Source organism: Ranitomeya variabilis, chromosome 1 (genome assembly GCF_051348905.1).
Source record: "Ranitomeya variabilis isolate aRanVar5 chromosome 1, aRanVar5.hap1, whole genome shotgun sequence".
In the NCBI taxonomy this organism is placed as follows: Eukaryota; Metazoa; Chordata; class Amphibia; order Anura; family Dendrobatidae; genus Ranitomeya; species Ranitomeya variabilis.
Window position 1 is genome coordinate 965,620,625 of NC_135232.1, and position 25,166 is coordinate 965,645,790.

At 41.9% G+C, this 25,166-nt stretch overlaps 1 protein-coding gene and 1 long non-coding RNA gene across 2 annotated transcripts in view; one reads left to right on the top strand and one right to left on the bottom strand.

Moving 5' to 3' along the window:
- The window catches only part of FHIP1A (FHF complex subunit HOOK interacting protein 1A), a 432,446-nt gene that overhangs the window by 76,538 nt on the left and 330,742 nt on the right, over positions 1-25,166 (top strand). The window lies entirely within an intron of this gene.
- Positions 14,300-19,421, bottom strand: LOC143781523 (uncharacterized). The gene is made up of 3 exons (XR_013216758.1): positions 19,302-19,421; positions 15,438-15,494; positions 14,300-15,348 (listed from the first exon to the last, which is right to left on the bottom strand). It is a non-coding gene; the product is annotated as an uncharacterized LOC143781523 (long non-coding RNA).

Genomic DNA, 25,166 nt, shown 5'->3' on the forward strand with positions numbered 1-25,166 from the left:
ATTGGTTCTGTGTCCCAGAGATTAATGTACTTTTGTCTGACATGTGCATATCAACCCAAGAACAAAATCAAAAGGCCTTGTGAAGATGAAGGCAGAAGCTGGTAAAATTGTGTCAATATCCACAGTGAAACGAGTATTGTATCAACATGGGCAGAAAGGGCACTCTGCCAGGAAGAAACCATTACTCCAAAAGAAACTTAAAAAAGCCAGATTAATGTTTGCAAATGCACACAGGAACAAAGACCTTAATTTTTGGAGACATGTCCTGTTGCCCGATGAAACTAAAATTGTACTTTTTGGGCATAATGACCATCGTTACTTTTGGAGGAAAAATGGAGAAGCTTGGAAGCCTAAGAACACCATCCCAAATGTGAAACACGGGGGGGGCAGCATCATGTTGTGTGGTTGATTTGCTGCAGGAGGGTCTGGTGCACTTCACAAAATAGATGACAACATGAGAAACGAAGATTATGTGGCAATACTGAAGCAACATCTCATGACATCAGCCAGGAAGTTAAAGCCTAGGCGGAAATGGGTCTTCCAAATGGACAATGACCCAAAGCATACTGCCAAAATGGTAACAAAGTGGTTTAAGGATAACAAAGTCAATGTTTTTGAGTGGCCATCACAAAGCTCTGATCTCAATCCTATTGAAAATTTATGAAAAGGCATGTGCAAGCAAGGTGACCTACAAACCTGGATCAGTTACACCAGTTTTGTCAGGAGGAATTTGCCCAAATTCCAACCAACTATTGTGAGAAGTTTGCGGAAGGATATGCCAAACATTTGACCCAAGTCATTCAGTTTAAGGGCAATGGTACCAAACACTAATGAAATATACAACTCTGGCAAAAATTAAGAGACCACTGCAAAATGTTCAGTTTGTCTGATTTTTCTCTTTGTAGGTATATTTTTGAGTAAAATGTAAATTGTTCTTTTATTCTATAAACTTCTGACATGTCTCCGAATTTCCAAGCAATAATTTTTGTATTTTTTTTCTGACAAAGAAAAATGGTAAAAAGTGTTTTAAAAAACTGGGCTTTCAGACCTCAAATAATGCAACAAGTTCATAATCATTTAGAAATAACAATACTAATGTTTTAACTCATTAGGAGTTCAGAAATCAATATTTTGTGGAATAACCATGATTTTCAATCACAGCTTTCAGCATCTTGGCATGCTTTCCACCAGTATTTCACACTGCCCCTGGCGCAAAAATGTTAGCAGTTCTTCTTTGTTTGATGGCTTGTGACTATCCATCATCCTCTTGATTACATTCCAGAGGGTTTCAATGGAGTTCAGGTCTGGAGATTCGGCTACCCATGACAGGGTTTTGATGTGGGGGTCTCCTAATTTTTGCCATAGCTGTGTATATATATATATATATATATATATATATATATATATATATATATATATATATATATCTACTATATAATTGTCTAAGGGGTACTTCCGTCTGTCTGTCCTTCTGTCTTTCTGTCACCGTTATTCGTTCGCTGATTGGTCTCGGCAGCTGCCTGTCATGGCTGCCGCGACCAATCAGCGACACGCACAGTCCGGAAGAAAATGGCCGCTCTTTACTCCCCACACTCACTGCCCGGCGCCCGCATACACCCCTCCGCTCACCGCTCACACAGGGTTAATGCCGGCGGTAACGGACCGCGTTATGCCGCGGGTAACGCACTCCGTTACCGCCGCTAATAACCCTGTGTGGCCAAGATTTTTACTATTGAGGCTGCCTATGCAGCGCCAATAGTAAAAACATCTAATGTTAAAAATAATTAAAAAAATAAAAAATGATTATATACTCACCTACGTCGCCTTTCCCGCTCCTCGCGATGCAGCATGGATGGTCTGGCAGAAGGACCTGCCATGACGTAACGGTCATGTGACCGCGACGTCATCAGAAGGCCTGCGCGCCTGCGCGGAAAGGACCTGCCGTGACGTCACGGTCATGTGACCGCGACGTCATGACAGGTCCTGCGCTACAAGGACCTGCTGTCATGTTGGACGCTGTTCAGACCAGGTCGTCCGACAGACAGCGGTAGTTCCGCTTTTGACCATTATTTGCTCATTTGCGTCTGCTAGATTTTAATTTACCTAATCCTCGGATTGGAAGCTGGGCCATTCCCATTGCCTTTAAATAGTTCTCCTGATCATTGGGCGTCGCCGATTATAGCTTCTGTCTTGTGCGTTGTTATCTCGGTCTGGAGAGGAGAGCTGGTGGTTGGAGATTCGTTGCTGGTGGTGTATTTTCCTTTGTCTTATTTACTCCTTCCTATATTTGTGTTTATTTTGCCCTGCACATTTATAGTGTATTCCTGAGTGTCTGCAGCGTGGTGTATATTTTCCTTTATACATGTCTGTGCTTATTGTGGGTATTGGAGTATTACCTCTTCACTGGGTGGTGGGCGGAGGTTTCAGCCTAGGGCTGAGCTCAGGAGACAGGGTGAGGTTCGAGGCCTGGACATGCACACCATCAGTGTAAACTCCAGGTAGAGGGTCAGTCAGGATTTCCCTAGTCTTAGGGAAATTGCAGGGGCCCGGGTTATTAGCTCTCGCTCACCTAGTCTCTCCCTGACACCTGCCAGTCGACAGAGCTACAACGCGCCGGCGGAAGGTGACTATATGTTTATTTTTTATTTTTTGACCTGTCTCATACGTGGCTGGGCAATATACTACATAGCTGGGCAATATACTACATGGGCTGTGCAATATACTACGTGGCTCTGTGCTGTATACTACGTCACTGGGCAATATACTACGTCACTGGGCAATATACTACGTCACTGGACAATATACTACATAGCTGGGCAATATACTACATGGCTGGGCTATATACTATGTGGCTGGGCTATATACTATGTGGCTCTGTGCTGAATACTACATCACTGGGCAATATACTACGTCACTGGGCAATATACTACGTCACTGGGCAATATACTACGTCACTGGGCAATATACTACATAGCTGGGCAATATACTACATAGCTGGGCAATATACTACGTGCCTGGGCTATATACTACGTGGCTTGGCTATATACTACGTGGCTGGGCAATATACTATGTCGCTACGTCACTGGGCAATATACTACATCGCTGGGCAATATACTACGTAGCTGGGCAGTATACTACGTCACTGGGCAATATACTACGTGGCTGACCAATATATTACGTGGGCTGTGCTATATACTACGTGGACCTGCATATTCTAGAATACCCGATGCGTTAGAATCGGGCCACCATCTAGTATATATATATATATATATATATATATATATATATATATATATATATATATATATATATAAATATACACACATATATATATATATATATATATATATATATATATATATACATACAGTGCCTTGAAAAAGTATTCATACTCTATGAACTTTTCAAAAAATTTTCTCATTACACACATAATATTAAGTGTATTTTATTGGGATTTCTAGTGATATACCAACACTAAATATCATGTATTTGTGTAGTATAAAGGAAATATTTTAAAAATATAAATCTGGACATTGTTATGTGCATTGTATTCAGCCTAACTGAGGCAATACTTTGTAGGACAACCTCTCTGCAATTACTGTTTCAAGTCTTTTGGGGATGTCTCTAACAGCTTTGAACATCTAGACACTGATTTTTTTTCCCATTCTTCTTAAAATAGCTCCAGCACAGTGAGAATGGATGGAGAGTGTCTGTGAACAGCACTTTTCAAGTCTTGCCACAGATTCTCAATGGGATTTAGGTCTGGACTTTGACTGGACCATTCAAACACATGAATATGCTTTGACCGAAACCATTAATTGTAGCTCTGCCAGTATGTTTAGGGTTATTGTCCTGCTGAAAGGCGAATTTGTCTTCCAGTGTCAAGTGTTTTGCAGCTTCAAAGAGGTTTACCTCCAGGATTGCCCTGTATTTGACTCGATCCATCTTCCCATCAAATCTGAACATCTTCCCTGTCCTTGCTGAAGAAAAGCATCCCCACATCATCATGCTGCCACCACTATCTTTGACGGTGATGTTTTTTTTTTAAAGGGATGGGCAGTGTTCATTTTTTGACGCATATATAATGTTTTTCATTTAGCCCGATGGATGGCCATGTATTGGTAGGTTTGTAGTTGTGCCATACATCAATTTTTGGATGGTGGATTTAACAGTGCTCCTCGAGATGTTCAGAGATTAGACTACTTTTTTTTTATAACCTAACCCTGCTTTACTTTTCTCTACAACTTTATCCCTGACCTGTCTGGTGTGTTCCTTGATTTTCCTGATTCTATTTGTCCCTGATGTTCTCAAACAAACCTCTGAGGACTTCACAAAGCAGCAGTACATAAACTGTGAATAAATTATACACAGGTGGACTCAATTTACTAATTAAGTGACTACAGGAGGCAATTGGTTACTTAGGATTTTATTTAGAGCTCTCAGACTACAGGGGGCTGAATACAAATACGTTACAATTTTTAGATTTATTTTTACAAAATATTTAGAAACACATGTATTATTTCCTTGACACTTCACAAGTACTTGCTACTTAGTGTTGGTATATTGAATAGAATCCTAATAAAATAAATTTAAGTTTGTAGGTGTAATGTGAAAAAATGTTAATAAGTTCATAAGATATGAATACTTTTTCAAGGCACTGTGTAAATATATATACTGTTTATACTCGAGTATACGCGGAGATTTTCAGCCCATTTTTTTAGGCTGAAAGTGCCCCTCTCGGCTTATACTCGAGTCATTGTCCCAAGGGGTCGGGGGTGAGGGGGAGCGACAGGAGTGGTGGCTGTCACATCATACTCATCCCCTCCTGGCGTGGTCCCTGCATGTCCTTGCTTCTGAGATGGTCTCTGGCGTCGGCAGCTCTTCCTGTGTTCAGCGGTCACGTGGTACCACTCATTAAAGTAATGAATATGGACGCGTCTCCTCTCCCATAGGCGTGGAGCGCATATTCATTACTTTAATGAACGGTACCATGTGACTGCTGAACACAGGAATAAGCTGCCGGTGTGCACCAGAGACCAGCGGAGAAGCAGAGACGTGCAGAGACCGCACCAGGAGAGTGAGTATGACGGGGGAAGGTGAGCCATGCGATATTCACCTGTCCCCGTTCCACCGCCGGGCTCTGTCTTCTGCTTCCTCTGGCTGTGACGTTCAGGCCAGAGGGCGTGATGACGTGTTTAGTGCACGCCCTCGGCCTGAACAGTCACTGCAGAGACCCAGAAGACACAGCAGCATGCGGCGGTGGAACGGGGACAGGTGAATATCGCAAGTGTCGGGGCCTGTGCCAGTGGCGACTCCGGCTCCTTGGCCCCAGTGACAAGAGGTGAGTATGTCATCTTATGGGGCCATCAACCTTTATGGAGCAGCATATAAGGCATATTATTCTATGGAGCATCTTATGGGGCCATCAATAACCTTTTATGCAGCATTATATGGGGCATATTTTAATATGGAGCATCTTATGGGGCCATTATTAAACCTTTATGCAGCATTAAACGGGGCAATTTTTTTGTATGGAGCATCTTATGGGGCCCATCATGAACTTTATGGAGCATTATTTGGGGCGTATTTTGTATGGAGCATCTTATGGGGCCATCATTAACCTTTTATGCAGCATTATGTGGGGCATATTTTAATATGGAGCATCTTATGGGGCCATTATTAACATTTGTACAGCATTATATGGGGCATATTTTTTCTATTGGAGCATCTTATGGGGCCCATCATGAACTGTATGGAGCTTTATATGGGGCTCCTGATTCAATATGGGTATTCAAAAATATTTATCATACTGATTATTTTTATTTTTTAAATTTATCAGTTTTTTGTGGCACAATTAGGGGTCTTGGCTTATACTCGGGTCGGCTTATACTCGAGTGAGTATGTGAGATATATATATATATATATATATATATATATATATATATATATATATATACATATACAGAGTGGGCCATTTATATGGATACACCTAAATAAAATTGGAATGGTTGGTGATAAGAACTTCCTGTTTGTGGCACATTAGTATATGGGAGGGGGAAAACTTTTCAAGATGGGTGGGGACCATGGTGGCCATTTTGAAGTAGGCCCTTTTGGATCCAACTTTATTTTTTCCAATGGGAAGAGGGTCATGTGACACATCAAACTGATTGAGAATTTCACAAGAAAAACATTGGTGTGCTTGGTTTTAACGTAACTTTATTCTTTCATCAGTTATTTACAAGTTTATGACCACTTATAAAATGTGTTCAAAGTGCTGCCCTTTGTGTTGGATTGTCAATGCAACCCTCTTCTCCCACTCTTGACACACTGTTAGCAACACCGCAGAAGAAATACTGGCACAGGCTTCCAGTATCAGTTGTTTCAGATGTTGGGGTCATCTGAAGGCAATTGTCTATGCTGTGAAGATACGAGATGTGCAATATCTGAAACAACGGATACTGGAAGCCTGAGCTAGCATTTCTTCTGTGGTGTTGTTATCAGTGTGTCAAGAGTGAGAGAAGAGGGTTACATTGACAATCCAACACAATGGGCAGCACTTTCAACATATTTTATAAGTGGTCATAAACTTGTAAATAACTCATGAAAGAATAAAGTTAAAGTTACATTAAAACCAAGCACACCATTGTTTTTCTTGTGAAATTTTCAATAAGTTTGATGTGTAACATGACCCTCTTCCCATTGGAAAAAAATAAAGTTGGATCCAAAATGGCCAACTTCAAAATGGCCACCATGGTCACCACCCATCTTGAAAAGCTTTCCCCCTCCCATATACTAATGTGCCACAAACAGGAACTTGATTTCACCAACCATTCCCATTTTATTTAGGTGTATCCATATAAATGGCCCACCCTGTAGATATATATATATATATAGTGAGGCAGTGACCCTTGTTACAGCTAGGGGGCACTGTTTGTGCTCCCCAGGTTGTGCATGCAGACGGATGAAGTCCATAGGTGTGCATGGGAGTCACAGATTTATGATCCGGGTTTTCCATGTGGCTGAACGCCACAGGTTTGTATGTGTTAAAAGCACTGCAGTAAGAGGTATGAGGGTGTCAGGTGTCAGGTGTGTGAGGTGCATGTCAGTGTCAGTCTGGTGTGTGCTGGTGTGCAGAGCAGAGGCCTGCAGAACGCTGGCTGAGTGCATGGAGGCACAGGCCAGCGGAGCCAGCACCCAGGGCAGCTGAATAGCCTGGCACCCGCAGTGTATACAGTGATGCAAGTCGTCCATGGTACTGGTCTCGGATGTGGACAGTCCTGTGTCAGGAGGTGGATGTCCTGTTTCCAAAGGAGTTGGACGTGTACAGTCCTATGCCTGGAGGTGGATGTCCTGTGCTCAAAGGAGTCGGATGTGGACATTCCTGTCCCTGGAGGTGGATGTCCTGTGCCCGAAAGAGGGCTAGCATGTGTAACGATTGCAAACAGGTGGATATGGTGCCCGGCTGCTATCTGGAGGATATCCTAGGCCATATGATATGTATTGCTATGAGCTGGTGTGAACTGAACACTGATAATATACACTGAAGTTATAATTGGTGAATTGGTGTGAATTGGACTTTAATGCTGTGAGGAAACACATTAAAGAGACTTTTGTGTTGGACCTTTGTGGGTCACTGCCTCTTCACTACGTACAATGCTACTACAATCTTACAATACACACATATAATATGGTATTGCTATATGTACAGTGGCATGTAAAAGTTTGGGTACCCCTGGTCAAAATCACTGTTATTGTGAACAATTAAGCAATTTGTGAATTAAATGATCTCTAAAAGGGCTAAAGTTAGAGATGACCCATTTCTTTTGTATTTTAGGCAAATAAAAAATATTTTAATCTTTTACATTTTAAAAATTACAAAAAGGAAAATGGGCGGATGCAAAAGTTTGGGCACCATGTACCTAGTAGCAACCCCTTTTGAAAGTATCACAGTTTGTAAACACTTTTTGTACCCAGCCAAGAGTCTTTCAATTAAATTCTTGTTTGAGGGATTTCCATCCATTCTTCCTTGGAAAATTCTTCCAGTTCTGTGAGATTTCTGGGCCATCTTGAATGCCCTGCTATTTTGAGGTCTAACCCCAGATTTTCAATGATGTTCAGATTAGGGGACTGTGAGAGCCATTGTAAAACCTTCAGATTTCGCCTTTTGAGGTAGTCTATTGTGGATTTTGACATGTGTTTAGGATCACTATCCATTTGTAGAAGCCATCCTCTTTTCAAGTTCTGCTTGTTTACATCAATAATTTGTTGAAATTCATTTGAATCCATTCTTCTCTCTACCAGTGAAATGTTCCCCATGCCACTGGCTGCAACACAACCCCAAAGCATGATTGATCCACCCCCATGCTTAATGGTTAGCGAGATGTTCGTTTCCTGAAACTCTGTGCCCATTTTTCTCCATACATACCTTTGACCATTGTGACCAAATAGTTCTATTTTAACCTCATTGGTGCACAGGACTTGTTTCCAAAATGCACCAGGTTTGTTTAGATGTTCTTTTGCATACTTCTGATGCTGAATTTTATGATGAGGAAACAGGAGAGGTTTTCTTCTCATGACTCTTCCATGAAGCCCATATTTGTGCAGGTGTTCCTGAACTGTAGAACAATGTACCACAACACCAGAGTCTGCTAAATCTATCTTAAGGTCTTTTGCAGTCTAGCGGGGTTCTAATTTTCCGCTCTAACAATCCTGCACGCAGCTCTCATTGAAATTTAGCTTGGTCTTCCAGATCTTTTTTTGACCTGCACTGTCTTTAACTGCCTTTTCTTAATTACATTTTGAACTGAGTAAAGGGCAACTTTAAAACGCTTTGCTATCTTCTTATAGCCTTCTCCAGCTTCGTGGACCTTCACCATTTTCATTTTCAGAGTGCTAGACAGCTGCTTATCCATTGTTGCTGTTTTTTGGCACAAGATTAGAAGAGGCTGGGTTCTTATAAAGAGGGAAATTTGCATCTCCTTGCCTTTCCTAATGATGATGGTGAACAAGCCATAACCCTAACAGGCTAATTAAGGTCTGAAACCCTGGTCAAAGTTTTATGAACACACAAATCTCCAAGGGTGCCCAAACTTTTGCATTGGCCTATTTTCTTTTTATAATTTTTAAATTGTAAAACATGACAATATATTTTTTATGTCTAACATACAAAGTAAATGTGTTATCTTTAACATATTTAGAGATCATTTCACGTTTAACTTGCTTAACTTGTTCGCAATAACAGGCACCCCAGGTCAAAATTACTAAACTTTTAGATGCCACTGTATATAGTGACATGTAAAAAGTATATAAGTGCTTTGCTAGTCATCTCTAGCAAATTTACAAAACTAGTACATTTTTTTTTTTATAATTTAATCTATGATGTCCTGACCTGACAGTCTTTCTTAATACACTTGCTTTTTTGGATTATTTTTTTGCACAGAAAACTCTGTGGTGTTAGGATTGGTTTTTTTTTCAAGCATCTTTGTATTTAGACATTTATTACAATTAATTTTTAGTTCATTTTAAATTGTCACAGAGAAGCTTATGGGAAAATGCATGAATTCATAAATCACAACAAGCCCCAGAAAGCATTCCATAAGACTTTTCCAAATAACACTAGAGAGTTTAAACACTTGTGCCCTCCAGTATTACTTGCCTCCTGTACAAGTAGCTGTACTGGTGTAGTTGTACATTTGCAGAAATTCCTGCTCTGCTGAGCAGTGATAATGTACATAGGAGTGTACATACATTTATCCCGATAAGTGCCTATATCTAAACTGTAGTGCAAAGTTCTTCTAGATCGATGACTTGAGCAGGTAAAGCTCTCTACAGGTGAACGTTGTACACTAGCCTAATACACAACTGAGTGACTGCACTTATTATGCAAAGTTTGCAGACCGTAAACTAAGTTATTCCTGCTGCTAAGCTGTTGCTGCTAGTTAGGAAATAAAGACCATTGAGCACTCAGGGTTTCACTTACAGAACTTTAGGTTGAAAGAAGGGATTACTGTGCATGACTGAAAAAGCAAACACAACATTTGGCAGGAATAATTGGAGCTGAAACTTCTCTACAGAGTTCTAAGCTATGCTTATTGGCTATGGTATCAGCGTTAGATGCTCTAGTACAATCAGTGGGTCCATCTGGTGTCATGAGAAACATCCGTCTCCTTCATGAGCTCCATTTTTCTGTTCCTGTAATGGAACCTAAGAACAGAACTCTGAACATAATAGTGAACCTAACCTCAGAGACACTGATAGATGGGGAGTTTCTCACACTAGTCCACTAATATTCCCGTACTCATATGCCAAATAATACATTATCCAGCCCCTCAAACACTGGTTGTGTGAGAAAGCAGTGGAAGGGCTGGGAACCCAACAGTGTAATCTTGTGACAGCAGCACGTTAATCTCATATTGCTTATTATAATATATAAGGGTGAAAGATTATTGTGCATAACTGTTCTTAATTGTCACGATAATCTTTCCATGTAAACAGGCTGCCGGTCACCCAATGAATAAATGAGTAAAATGCTGTTTGATGCAATCAAAAGATCATTATTCTCTGCGGTGCTTCATCCTGTGTAACCAGGACTTGCACTGCCAAGAACTATGACAGTCTGTTTACGCAGGTTTACTGTGGTCTGTCTGTGTAAACCGGCTATTAAATGACCGATTGATGATCGATAAAAGTTTACTGATCGGCATTCACCTATTGTCAATGATAGATCCCGTGTTATCTGCTCACAGCCTTTTATTGTAATCCTCCCCGATGATGAGATGACGTCTAACTCTATCCCCACTTCAGCCGAAACATGACAGTGGCCAGTGTGGAATATGCGATAATTCGGGTTTAATATATTGACCATAGAAAAGTTAAAACACACACATACACCAAGCGGTACAGACTTTCTATACTGTTTTGTGTCAGTTGACGTTCCCAAGTTATTCTTCTGTCCGCATTGAGACATATTCATGTCATATTTTAGCTTAAAATTAGAAAGTAAAAATATACTCCTTGTAATGTGGGGCACAGCCATTATCTTGTTTACCTAAATCTGAATGTTCATAAGAGATGCTCAATGAAGGATGGAATACATGCAAGTCATCTCCAACCCTACAAGGGAGGGAGAAAAATGTTGTATAACTGGTATTTCAATCTGTGTGTTTTATAGTAATGCGATGTATCACTCAATAAGCAATTTTTAGTATGAACCACCGTGTCATGTCAAGTTTTCTCTGCAGAGTCTTAATAAGAAATTAAGCCAAGAATACTGGAAAAATGGCATTTGGTGCTACATTGTTAGCAGGTTAGAGGACAGTGAATCCCATTGGATTCCAATATAGTCTATTGGATTAGACACTGTTAGTGTCCATAATAAGAAGGATCTGCCACTGCCGTCATTTTCATAAAATAAAGCAGAATAACAGAAAAGAAGAACACAGGTGAACACAGCATTACTTGGGGAATATATCCTGTTTCCATAGATTCTTATGATTGTTACTGGAACATTTCATACATTATCCTTTTTTAGATGATGAAATGCAACTGAGAAATTAATGAGATAATACATATGCTGTATTTGTCCATATTACTGGACCTGCTGTGTGGTGTGGTAACAGGACTTCTCTTAGTGAACCACAAAATAATGCCCACCACTGTGCCCCTTACAAAGTAAAATCTCTCCTTTGTGCCCTTTAAATGGTGAAAATGCCCACTAGGAAATGTTAATGCCTATGTCCTAAAAAAAAGTGCCCATATTTTGCCCTCTAGAAGGTAATAATGCCCATGTATGCCCTTTTGATGGTCATAATCTCTTTGATGTGCCTATAACAATAATGTTTCTAAAGTGCAACAATGTTCCTTGAGTCCCCCCATTTATAGCTTCCGTATACACAGTATGATGCCCCAACAGCTCTCCTATGCACTGTATGATGACCCCCCAGCTCCAATATATACAGTATGATGCACTCACAGCTCCCCTATGCATTGTATGATACGACCTATACACCGTGAAATTTCCCCAGTTTCCTATACACATTATGTTCTGTACCACAGCTTTTCAAAGTGTGATGTCCCCACAGCTCCCTAATGCACAGTATGATTGACACCAGCTCCCCAATACAACATATGATGTCCCTACTACTCCCCTATTCACAGTATAAGGCCCCAACAGCTACCCTATAAAAATTGTGATGCTCTCCTATGCATAGTATGATGCCGTTACCTCTCCCCTATACACCGATACACAGTTAAAAGTGGCAGTCGTTCCAAATGGGCCTCTTTGGGTGAGGGGCCTGGGGCGATCACCCCTTTGGCCTTCTCAGTAGTTAAACTACTGCTTAGGATGGGTTATTAATGGCATAAAGGAAGTCCAACATCTGGGATCAAAGTGCTTCAGAGTTTCCTGAATTCACATGAATGGGCTTGAGCTGCAGGACCAGGCACAGCCACATGTAACAAGCGCAGAGTCTTTCTAATGATAAGCTATTACTGTACACGTATGAAAGTCCTTTCATTTTACCTTCTTAACATCTAGTATACATGTTAGGCCGGTGTCACACTTGTGTGTGCAATGTGAGAAACTCGCACGAGTCTCTCGCTTCTATATCCGCCACTGCCGCCGGCACTCGGGACCGGTGCGTGCGGCTACATGTATTTCTATGCCAGTGCCAGGTACTGATGCCAGAGACTTATGCGAGTTTCTCGCATTGCACACACAAGTGTGATCCCAGCCTTAGGTGTTTTTCAGTTCAGTGGGCCCAGGAGAAGAGGAGGCAACTTGGTGTTTAGGACTGTAGCCTTGTAGCACTAGGGTCCTGGGATAAGTCACAATGTGGACAGCATCTGCACGGAGTTTGTATTTTTTAGCAGTGTTTCCTCTCACACTCTAAAAAAGATTTATTGATGGAGAATTTAGATTGTAAACTTGAATGGGGAGAGAGAGATGTTAATGTCTAATATGATGGTGCTGTATAAGTAAGCAAAATAACAGCATGAGTTTGATGCAGACACTGTGCTATACAAGCCTCAGATGCTGAAGTATAGCCCACAGATTTCACTGACAAGGGTGTGTGTCCTCGGCCACGGTCACCCCATTCAGGATGGTGTTGTATTGTCATTGGCTTAATGAAGATTCTTGAAATTTGTGCTCCTATGTGCTCTGTGGCTGTACTTCATAGGAGATCCACAAAGTAACAAGGTACTGAGAAAGAAGCATGTTTGGTTTGTAAAGTGTCCAACTTCTAAAATATAACATTTTTTAACTTTGTACCTTAAAAACACATTGTTGGTTTTTAATCACCTCAACTCCATTCCCCCCCCCAAAAAAAACAAAAACAAACAAACCCTCTGGGCTCTGATTTATGCTGTCTGTGCTTCAGGCCGCTTGTGTCTGCTGATAGGTTCTCTTTAAATTACGTTGCAGGATATATGGGAAAATAGTAATCCTCTTTCAAGGTAAAATTTTTCTCTTTCTCAAATTCTTCTTTACAGCAATGAAAAAAAATGATTCAGATTGCCATCATCTCACAAAGAAAATCCGTTCGTTAGGGGCTGAAGCCAAACTGAGCACTGCTAGTAAACAGATGGCAAAATCTAAGCACATGAGAGCACATGACCACATGCTGCCTTTTTTCTGAGGCATTGCGACTTCAATCAGTCAACAAGTGCCTTGCTGGATAAGCTGGTGATTTAAAAGGTCATTGAGGGAGAACTGGTTTGTTTCTATACTTGAAATGAAATTGTGGCCATGCTAATAAATCATGAGTATAAGAGCAGATCCTAGCATTCATGGCTGCCTGCTTTATTTTCATTAACTATTTTTTTTGTTATGGATGGAATGCAGTGGACATTTATTACCTTGCATTGAATGAGATTTCGTGTATTGCTTCTGTAGGAATTGCTTCACTCCTTACCTGTCAAACTTCTACATGCTTCTATGAGATATGCTATAAGTGTCTAATTAAGGTGGGTCCCAGATTTGGGGCATGCTCCTGCCTTACCATATGTACAGTAAAATAACCTAAATTTTGAAATGAGATACTTAAAAAAAAGTTTTAAATTTTCGTATTTTTCCCCTTTGGTTTGCCAATATTCAGTCTCATTGAAAGGCCGGGGTCACACTTACGAGTTCAATGCGAGAAACTCGCGCATCAAGTCCAGGCACTGCCGCCGGCACTCGGGACCTGAGCGTGCGGCTGCATGTATTTCTATGCAGCCGCACACTCTGGTCCCAAGTGCCGGCAGCAGTGCCGGGATTTGATGTGAGAGACTCGTGCTAGTTTCTCGCATTGAACTCGCAAGTGTGACCCTGGCCTAATAGCTGCAGCGGTGATCTCAGGACTACAGTGCACATCACCGCTGCAGCCAATACCCAGCCAGTAACTGCGGTGGAGAGCCAGCCCTGGACAGGGAGGGTGAGTACTTTCTTATATAATGCTAGCCAGTAGAGAAGAGAGAGAAGAAAACTCCTTTAAAAGAAGCGTCTGTTCCAGAGGTGGGGCCCACATCAATCAGATATTTATGACATATCCAGTAGATACCTAATAAATGACTGCGATGGGAATACCCCTTTAATTAACCATGACATATTAGCAGCTCAAGATGCTCCGGTACTTCAACATTGATCACTTTGGTACTGTAGCTTAAAGGGATATTCCCATCTCTAAGATCCTATTTCAATATGCAGTAGGTGTAATAATAATATTAGCAAATACCTCCAATTAGAAATGTAGTATAGTTCTTCTGATTTTGCTATTTTGCATACCCCATGTGCAGGACTTTGCAGTAGCTTTGGTATCCATGGTATGAGAAGAGACTTAATAGCTGGTCAGGCCTCATCTGGAATACAGTGTCCAGTTCTGGGCGCCACATTTTTTAAAAAAATCATTGAAAAATTGGAGCAAGTTCAGAGAAGATCTACCTGGATGGCGAGCGAACTGCAAAGTATGTCATACGAGGAACGGTTAAAGGATCTGGGAATGTTTAGCTTAGAGGAAACTTAATAGCTGTCTAGAAATATCTGAAGGGATGTCACAGTGCAGAAGGATCATTATTCTCATTTGCACGTGGAAAGAAGAGAAGCATTGGAATGAAACTGAAAGGGAGAAGATACGGATTAGATATTAGAAACATCTTTTTGACAGTGAGGGTGATCAATGAGTGGAACAGGCTGCCACGAGAGGTGGTGAGTTCTCCTTCAATGGAAGTCTTCAAACAGAGGCTGGACAGACATCTGTCTTAGATGGTTTAGTGAATCCTGCTTTGAGCAGGGGGTTGGAGAAGATAATCCTGGAGGTCCCTTTCAACTCTAGCATTCTATGATATTTTAGATTACCGATAAATCACCATCTGCCAAAAGGAAAAGAAAGCATGATTGAACTGAGTGTTTTTCTTTTTATACTTGTCCCCTAGGATTAAACTAATAAAAATTAAATGACCTGAAAAACCAAACCGCATATTGTTGCAGAGATGAAAAAAGGATTAGTTCTGGAATGCTGAAATGAAAAAAAAATCTTGTTAATGTAATTGTCCCTCAATGACTTCAGTGAGGAAAACTACATTATAACTATCCATGTCTTAAACGCGCCACTGGTAATGTGCTTTATATCTGTTATGGATTTTATGTGGAGTTTTAAATAAAACATTGAAGTTTTAATCCATTATTTTCTGCATTGCTTTGTCTGTGGAGAATGATTCATGCATACAGTAATTTGTGGAGGTAAGGTGGTGTCTCTTTCTTCATTTATAGGTTTGCATTTGGCATCCTGGTATATTTACTATTAGCTGCAGCACAATGGTGGTGATAGTCACTCACAATGTCATATAATTGGGCTGCTGTACTTTGTGTAGTTTTGAAGATTATTCACTATGTCAATGTGAAGGCTGAATTCTCTATGCTTTGCATATTGTCATACTTGTATGACAAGATAAAATACCGTACTGTGAAGAATTCAGAGGACAACCTGCAAGCAAAAATAGGTTCAGGATCTTAATTCTCTTGGTCATGACAGTTTTCTTTATTTCTCGTGTCTCCCTGTTCTTCACATATATTTGTATAGGAGATTTACTTTTAGTAAAAGTAGTTCTATGGCAAATTATTTTCATGGTTCTTGTAAGCGCTGGATGTTCAGTCTTACAAGTTTGATGCATCTTCTGCTTCTCGTGATCCGTGTATTCCCATATACATAGGCTTGAAGAGTGGGCTGTGGAGTGGCTAGTCCATTGCTCACCATGTCTTGATCTTCTAAGTAGTTGCCTGGGGCTAATATCTTGTTGATTTTTTTTCTAGATAATATTCCATGTTGTTATAAAAATTCTTTGTACTTCAACCTAGCACAATTCCCAACTCCAGATGTTGTGATCTCTATTCCAGCATGCTTCATTGATGATTATATTTCGTCACAGTTTGATGAGTCTTTGAATGCATCAGTAGTATACACATCTTATATTTAAGCTGGCCATACACATTAGATGACTGCTGGCTGGCTCTCCCATACACAGAAGCGCTCAGCAGCGAGGCGCTCCTATGCTATCTATGAGAAAGCTGTTGGCAGACATGTGGCAGCTTTTTCAACCAGCAGATTTTATACAAGAGAACGAGATCGGAAGTCCAAAATCAGACATACCTGATAGACATCTATCCCGACCATCAGTGGTCTGGGGACTCCATCTACATAAAACTGTTAGCTGATCCAGTCAATGTTTGCAGGTTCCATTGACATTAGTTTTAGGCTACAGCAGTGATGGCAAACTGTTTAGAGACAGAGTGCCCAAAGGGCAACCCAAAACCTACTTATTTATTAAAGTGCCAACACAGTAATTTAACCTGAGGATGAGGCAGACATCACATAAGACTTGCAAAATACACACACGCACGCATGCACAAACACACTGCCTGCCCTCTGCAAAATACACACACATTGCCCCTCTGCAAATTGCACACATGCACTGCCCCTCTGCAGAATACACACACTGCCCTTCTGCAAAATACACACACTGCCCTTCTGCAAAATACATACACTGCCCTTCTGCAAAATACACACACTGCCCTTCTGCAAAATACACACACTGCCCTTCTGCAAAATACACACACCAACCCTCAGCAAAATACACACACACACCGCCCCTCTGCAAAATACACACACACACACACCGCCACTCTGCAAAATACACACACACCTCCCCTTTGCAAAATACACACATACACACACTGCCCCTTTACAGAATACACACATACTGCCTCTCTGCAGAATACATACACATGCACACACTGCCCTTCTGCAAAATACACACATGCATTGCCCTTCTGCAAAATGCAAACACACTACCCCTCTGGAGAATATATGCTCCACACGCACACACACAACAAACTGCCCCTCTGCAAAATACACACACCACAGACACACCCACTGTCCCTCTGCAAAATACACACACACTGTGTCTCTGTAAAATACACACTCCACCCCTCTGCAAAATTCACACACACACATGCACACACTCACTGCCCCTCTGCAAAATACACACACCACACACACACACATAGACACACTGCCGCTCTGCAAGATACACACATGCACTGCCCCTCTTCAAAATACAAGCACATTCCCTCTACAAAATACACAAACTGCCCTCTGCAAAATACACACACACTGCCTCTTTGCAAAATACACACACTGCCCCTCTACAAAATACACACATACTGCCCCTCCGCAAAATACATACACACACAGTCCCTCTACAAAATACATACAAGCACTGCCCTTCTGCAAAATACGCACACACATTGTCCTTCTGCAAAATATACACATACACCCACACTGCCGCTCGGCAAAATATATGCACACACTCTGCCCCACTGCAGAATACACACACACTGTCCCTCTGCAAAATACACACCACACACACACTGCCCTTCTGCAAAATACACACACTGCCCTTCTGCAGAATACACACACTGCTGTTATGATCTGGTGACCTTGGAGCCACATGAAACTTTCTCTGGAGTCGGTGGAACCTGTACTGACCGCAAATCCTGAACTAACACCGCAACTAGAAGTAGCCGTGGGGTGTGCCTAACAGACCCTAGACACCTCGACACAGCCGGAGGACTAAATACCCCTATAGATGGAAATAGGAATGCTACCTTGCCTCAGAGCAGACCCCCAAAGGATAGGCAGCCCCCCACAAATAATGACTGTGAGTAGGAGAAGAATAGACACACGCAGGTAGAAAACAGGATTTAGCAAAAGAGGCCACTCTAGCTAAATAGGAAAGGATAGGACAGATTACTAGGTGGTCAGTATTAAAACCCTTCCAAAAATATCCACAGCAGATAATACAAAAAGTTCCACAATGTAACTAAAGACATGGAATGTATATCTGCCACTCCAGAGAATCCAACAAGACTGAGAAAATACTGACACAATCTAAGCTGGACAAGAAAACACAAAGAATAGCACTGAATTGTGAAGCACATAGCATGTGTGCCACAGGAAATATAAAACAGACACTTATCTTTGCTGATTTGGCAGAAAGGCAGGAGGAACAAAGCAGAGGTCCAACACCTCCCAACAACAATTCACAACTGGCTAGGACTAATGAATCCTGCACGCCTAAATACCCCAGTCAGAACTGCAATCAGCAGATACACCTGACCAGGACTGCAACTCAGGGGCAACTGCATTACCACCTACAACCACCGGAGGGAGCCCAAAAGCAGAATTCACAACACACTGCCCCTCTGCAAAATACACACACACTGTCCCTCTGCAAAATACACACACACTGTCCCTCTGCAGATTACACATATATACTTCCCCTCTGCAGAATACACACCACACAGACTCACACACACTGCCCCTCTGCAAAATACACACACTGCCCCTCTGCAGAATCCACACATTGCCCCTCTGCAAAATATGCACACACACTGTCCATCTGCAGATTACACACATATACCTCCCCTCTGCAAAACACACACACACACACACTGCCCCTCTGCATAGCACACACCACACACATACCACACACACATACACTGCCCCTCTGCAAATACACACTCCACACACAACCACTGCCCCTGTGCAAAATACACACATACTACACCTGCGCAAAATATACACACACAAACCCTGCCCCTCTGCAAAATGTCCACAGACACTGCCTCTCTGCACAATATATACACATATGCACACTGTCCCACTGAATAAATTATCCTCCCATCCCCACACACTGCCTCTGTCAAAACTGTGCCCCCTTTGACAATGATACATTTAATGCTCAGCTCCTCCTGGAGCTCTTACCAGTGCCTGTGCTGTCTCTGCTTTTCTGCAGCCCTGATGCAGGCAGCAGTGTGATGAGGTCAGTAATGTGATGATGTCATCACACTGCTGCACATCGGACCTGGGGCTGACATGTGCTCCTCTTCCCCAATCCAGGTACAGCACTGTTCATTGTATTTGTGTTTTTTAGACGTGAATACCTTTGAGCAAAAGAAGGGAGCGGCCTGCATGGCCTCTCTGGCACGCATGCCTTAGGTTCACCACCACTGGGCTACAGTAGGTTCATGTAAAAAGATTACTAGGATGCAACAAGACAGAAATTGAGGAGTCAGTGATAATCAACCAACACTATTTATTTGAATATATATATATATATATATATATATGTAAGCAGTATATTATGAGTAACAGTAGACAGGTCAATACAGTATTTTATGACAGTATGAGAGCACAGCAATGTTCCGTGATATTCACTGTTCTTAATGTGCTTATTATCTAGCAGTTAAAAGAATATTAATGCCTTTATGTCTCAGACAATCTGGCACCACTCAATACTAGGTCCTTCCCCGTTGTAGTCTCTTTAAGCACCTCTGATCCTTACTCTGGCACTAGCGGGGGTCACCGGTATTTCCCGCTAGGCCACAAGTCTTGGATATGCAAGTAACTGGATATTCAGTGTGCTCACCACACTGGGCGTCTCCGTTCCCTGAAGGTATCTCCTGACCCGGTGTCTTCTCAATCGTCTTCCGTGGGAATATGAGTTCCCACTATTAGGTTCATACTAGTACAGTTCATTTCTTTTCACTCTCTTTCTCTTTGATCAGGTGGTGGTGTTCGCCCACAGATACTCATTGTTAAACAATGTTATATGAGTCCCTTCGCTTCTTCATCCCCTTGAATTCAGACATTGCGTTTTGCTGCTTTTTTTGCAGGCAAAACCTGTTCTCTTAGCAGTAAAGAAGCTGCTTACAAAAAAGCATTGTTTGCTGCTTTTTGGTTGTGATTTTGCGGTGGTTTTTGGGTGTGAACAACATGTGTAATTTGTCTACAGTACATGTTTAATGATAGTTTATTCAACAAAATGCAGCAAAATCTCCTGATCCCAAGAATGGACTACCATAGATCCGTAAACTATCACCTATCCAGTGACTAGGTGATATCTATAAATGTTTGGTATAACACTTTAAGTAAGCGAAAAATCTTTAACCTCTGAAGGGTAAAAGTCTCCATACACAATAGTTCGTCTGGCAGTTATCTTTTCTGATTTCTCCTTTGCCAGTCACGCTTGCATTCTTTATGAGAGGCCCCTGCCAGACTACTTGCCAGTGGATTTTCTCACCGAGAACAAATGAATCAGCAGTCCAAAACTGGACATGTTGGATCTTGATCTCCCCCCAGTCGGGAGGCCCTTTACACATTAGCTGAGCCCGCCGATACTCGACGGATGTTAGTCTAGAGTGTATGGGTGCCTCATCAATTAATTAGCATTGGTAGATAGTCCACTTCTAGAGTATTTATTATGCGTTATCAAGGGTCAGCCAATACAACCTCAGATTGTAGCCTAACGTTCTAAACATCTGTGAACATAACATGAAGGGATGTGTGGATTATTGGTAATGATAACTGTTACCACATCTGCTATTTTCCTGATTCTGACGTAGTAAAAGTAGCCATAGAGGCAACCGTAATAACGAACAAGAGAAGTTGTTTACACATTGATTGTACGTAATAAATGCTCTAAAATACAGTGTTACAGAAAGTGGCTATGTGTTTATTCAGTTTTTAAAGGAAATCTGTCACGTGAAAAAATGCTATCAACCTGTCGATATGTGGATAATCTGTAGGTTAACAGCATTCGGAACCTGCCTGGCACAGACACTGAGACCCGTGCTGCCGGGAGGGAATTAACTTTATTCCTCCCGGTAGCATTTGGGTTTCAGTCACGGAGGTGGCGCCACTCTGTGAATAGAGAGTGGTGGCTATAACAGCAAACCCGGTATTGACCGACAGCAGGCTGTCGTCAGTGCTGGAGCTGCAGTTACAGCCGCCGCTCTCTATGCACAGAGTAGTGCCCGAACCAGCGCTAGCTCCACCCCAAGACTGAATGCCAAACACTGCCAGGAGGAACAAAGTAGTGGAGGTCCAAGTGCCAGCACCCGGCAGGTTTAAAACGCTATCAACCTGCAGATTATCCACATATAGATTTTTTTTCTCTTGACAGGTTCCCTTTAAATGAAGGTCTACTTTCCAACTAAATTGACTTATAAAAGAAAGACCAAATGAGTTGAATTGCTATTTTTCCAGATCAAGACATTCTTAGGCTTAATAATAGAGATTATATAGTCTAAAACTGTGCAAAATAAATAGGTCAGTAAAATGACTTATATAATAGGTGTCTCATCTTGCACACCACCCATGCTCCAGGCTTCCTCACCTCAAATCAAATGTAATGCACTCATATCACAACACAATGACAAATAGTTATTCAGCTATGCCACAAATATTTTCTCTATTCTTCTAAGTATGTCTGGTCTGTAAAGGTTACAATATATGTACACTGCACGCATTAAACTTTTTTTTTTTTGTTGAAAAAAATATTTCATTACAACATTACTATATTTTTTCTATCATACTGGTTTAAAATAGTGTTTAAAAAGAAGTATTTACAGTGCTACTCTATTCATTTGTATCAGCTAATGTATTCATCAGCAGAGGAGGTAGTATTAATGCTACAAAATCATATCACCATACATTTGATAAAACAAACGTAAAATACTAAGGCAACCCTTTTAGGAGATGACTATTTATTACATATAACTAATATCTAAAGCAACTTTAAGGAACAGCAGTTTTTCAGGGACTCTTACCATTATTATATCATAATGTAAAGCATAGGGCACATATGATAACGTTCTTATTACACCGGTTTTAGGCTGTAAACATCCTTGCTTTTTCAGAGTCCTGTTGATGGGCATACACAGGATTTTGTTAGGTAGGGGGGCAAACTAGGAAAGTGGACATGTACCATCATATTAGCATACTATATGCATGCTCCCAGTGAAGTTGAATGACTAGGTTATGACTATTAGAGATAAGCGAACTTGTTCAAACTTTTGCCAATCTCAAATTTGGCAGGAACGTAGCTAATTTGAATCCATGTTCGGTTTCCCGAGCATTTTTCCTCAGAATCAGCACCATTCGGTCACAGTTTGGTAAATGATTTTGTTTCCACTAATGCTTTAGTTAGAACTTTGGCTAGGATAGTGGTGCTGCATGATGAGCAGGGGGGACATGTTTTATGAGGGGAATGGGTCTGTATAGGTTAGAAGAGCGGCGGAGAGTATTTTTTTTAATAACCTTAATATGTGTATTCCGGAAGCCAGTCGGGATGCAAAAAACATCCACAACGTCCAGGCACAAGGGCTTCTGTCATTGGAATAAGATCTCAGTGCTGAGATCTCATCTCCTGAGATCTTGGTGCCGAGATCTCCATCTGCCCATGCGCCGCCCCCGGCAGCCATTTTCCCGAAGTCCACCGCATAGTAAACCATGTAGGTGCTGGTGTTCTGGGCTTTCACAAAATGTCGGTAGAGCCCCCGCACAACAGAACACGAGCAGCGGCGCACATCCAAACACCCCCGACCTGCAGCAATGCTCCACTCTTGCCTCCTCCAGCAGTGACCCTGGGACCCTGCTCCACCACGGCTGGTAAGGTATATCCACATTATAAGACGCACCTTAATTTTCCCCCAACATTTAGGGAAAAAAGTGCATTTTATAATCCAAAAATATGGTACACATGCATGCTGGAGTATCGAAACACACTTGTATACAATCTTAAGAGTGGTTTTCCGCAAGACAGCAGTGAGGCACATAGTGTGCATCAGAGTTATAGACTTCCAACTCTGAGAACGTCGAGTCATCAACCCCAAAACATTAGCAACAGTGTAAGTGGTAGAAGCAATTTCTATGAGTCGTTTCATGACCCATGACTGACTGCTGCAGTGCCATTATCAAATTTCTACCGTGGGTCTATTGATGACACTTTTCCTGGTGTCTGCCCCTAATTTTTGGAAATGTTTGGACTCTAAGGCCGGTGTCACACTGGCATATTGCATCCGATGCGAGCGCATCGGATGCGATATGCTAATGACACTCAGCTCCTGCTCACAGCAGAGCAGGAGCCGAGTGTCATGCGTCTGTGCTCCGATTCTCTCACACAGGGAGGATCGGAGCACAGCTGCGGAGGAGGCGGAGAAATGAATTTCTCCATCTCCTCCATTGCTGGGGTCCGCTTATAACGCACATCACTCGGATGATACCCAAGTGATGTGCGTTGTCTCACTCGCACCCATAGGCTTATATGGGTGCGAGTGATCTGAGAGTTTTCCTCGGTCTGAGACAATCGCAGCATGCTGCGATTGTCTCGGACCGAGAAAAACGGCCAGCAAAAAGTCGGCTGGTGGGAGCTGCCCCATAGCTTAACATTGGACCGAGCGCAATGTGATTTTTTTATTGCATTGCACTCGGCCGTTTAAAATGCCAGTGTGATGCCGGCCTAAGTTGGGTATCCTTCATGTGCATTGCCTGAATTTCTCAGACCTCTCACAGCGCCAGGCTGTCAGTATTCCGGGTTTTCCAAATCACCTTGTAAATGATCTTGCCCTTTGTTAAGATGGAGTTTGCTGTTTTTGTCTGCCCTACTTCCTGTTAATTTGTTTAAAACCCGATTCAGGTGTCAGCTTCCTTGCTGGAGTATTCTGCTTCTGTTCCCCTTCAGCTCATCTACTTGTTCTGAGTGTGCCTTAACCCCTGGCTCTGGACATTCTCTGCATATGTAAGCTACACTCTCTATGTTATCATTAGTCTGTTGACTTTGGAACTTAACCTTTGGTTCACTCCTCCTGGTAAGAACTGTGTTTTTGAACTATGTTTCTGGACTGCGTATTGCTACTTAATCCTTCATTTACTCCCCCGGTGGGAGCTGTTGGAAACAACACCAGTATAATACTTTAATGTGAACCTGTTTCTGGACTTACCTGTGTTTATGCCACATCTGGGATCAACTTGTGAAATAGTTTCTGGACTTACCCGTGTTCATGCCATACCTGGGATTAACCTGTGGACTTGTTCTAGACTTCCCTGTGTTTACTTCATACCTGGATTTGACCCATTCTGCACCGACAATGTTTTGGATCTGCACCACGTCACCTTTTGATCACCTTGCTGAGGACTCTGTCTTAAGAACTCTGCCGTTTTGCTGTATATGTTTCAAGGACTTGTTTCATTGCAGGTCACTGCAGGTTATCAGTATATTGCTTTGGGTGTTATTGCTGTTGTACAAATACACTATTTGCACTGTCTGTTCATTGCCCCACGCTATCAGAATCCTCGAGTTCCTACAATAGTATTACACAGGCCTACACCTGTATATCATCCACCTGTTACTGATCAATGTTTCAGCTAGAAATGCTGGTCCAAGCCCTGTCTCATGCATCCATGCTGTGAAATTATACTATTTGTATTTTGGGTCAATTGATGCCACTTTTCCTGGTGTTGTCCCTAATTTGAACTGCTGTGGAAGCTTTTTGCCGCTCCTTAAGGTGTTGTGTATGCATTTGGTTTTGCCTCTCATTGAATTCACTGGGCTCCGGTACTTTCCACAAATTGTTTGGTGAACATGTTCGGCAAACATCGGGATGTTTGCCAAACCGAACCTTAATAGGTTCACTCATCTCTGATCACTATGTCAACCAGGTGCCATTGTATCCCAGCAGCCTAATTAATAAAGCAAGGACCTAACGACCCTTGCTTGAGCATAAGCATGTCTTATTTCAGCCCTTGTTCAGGTAATGTCTGGCTCTTGTGACTCTGCAGCACGCCACG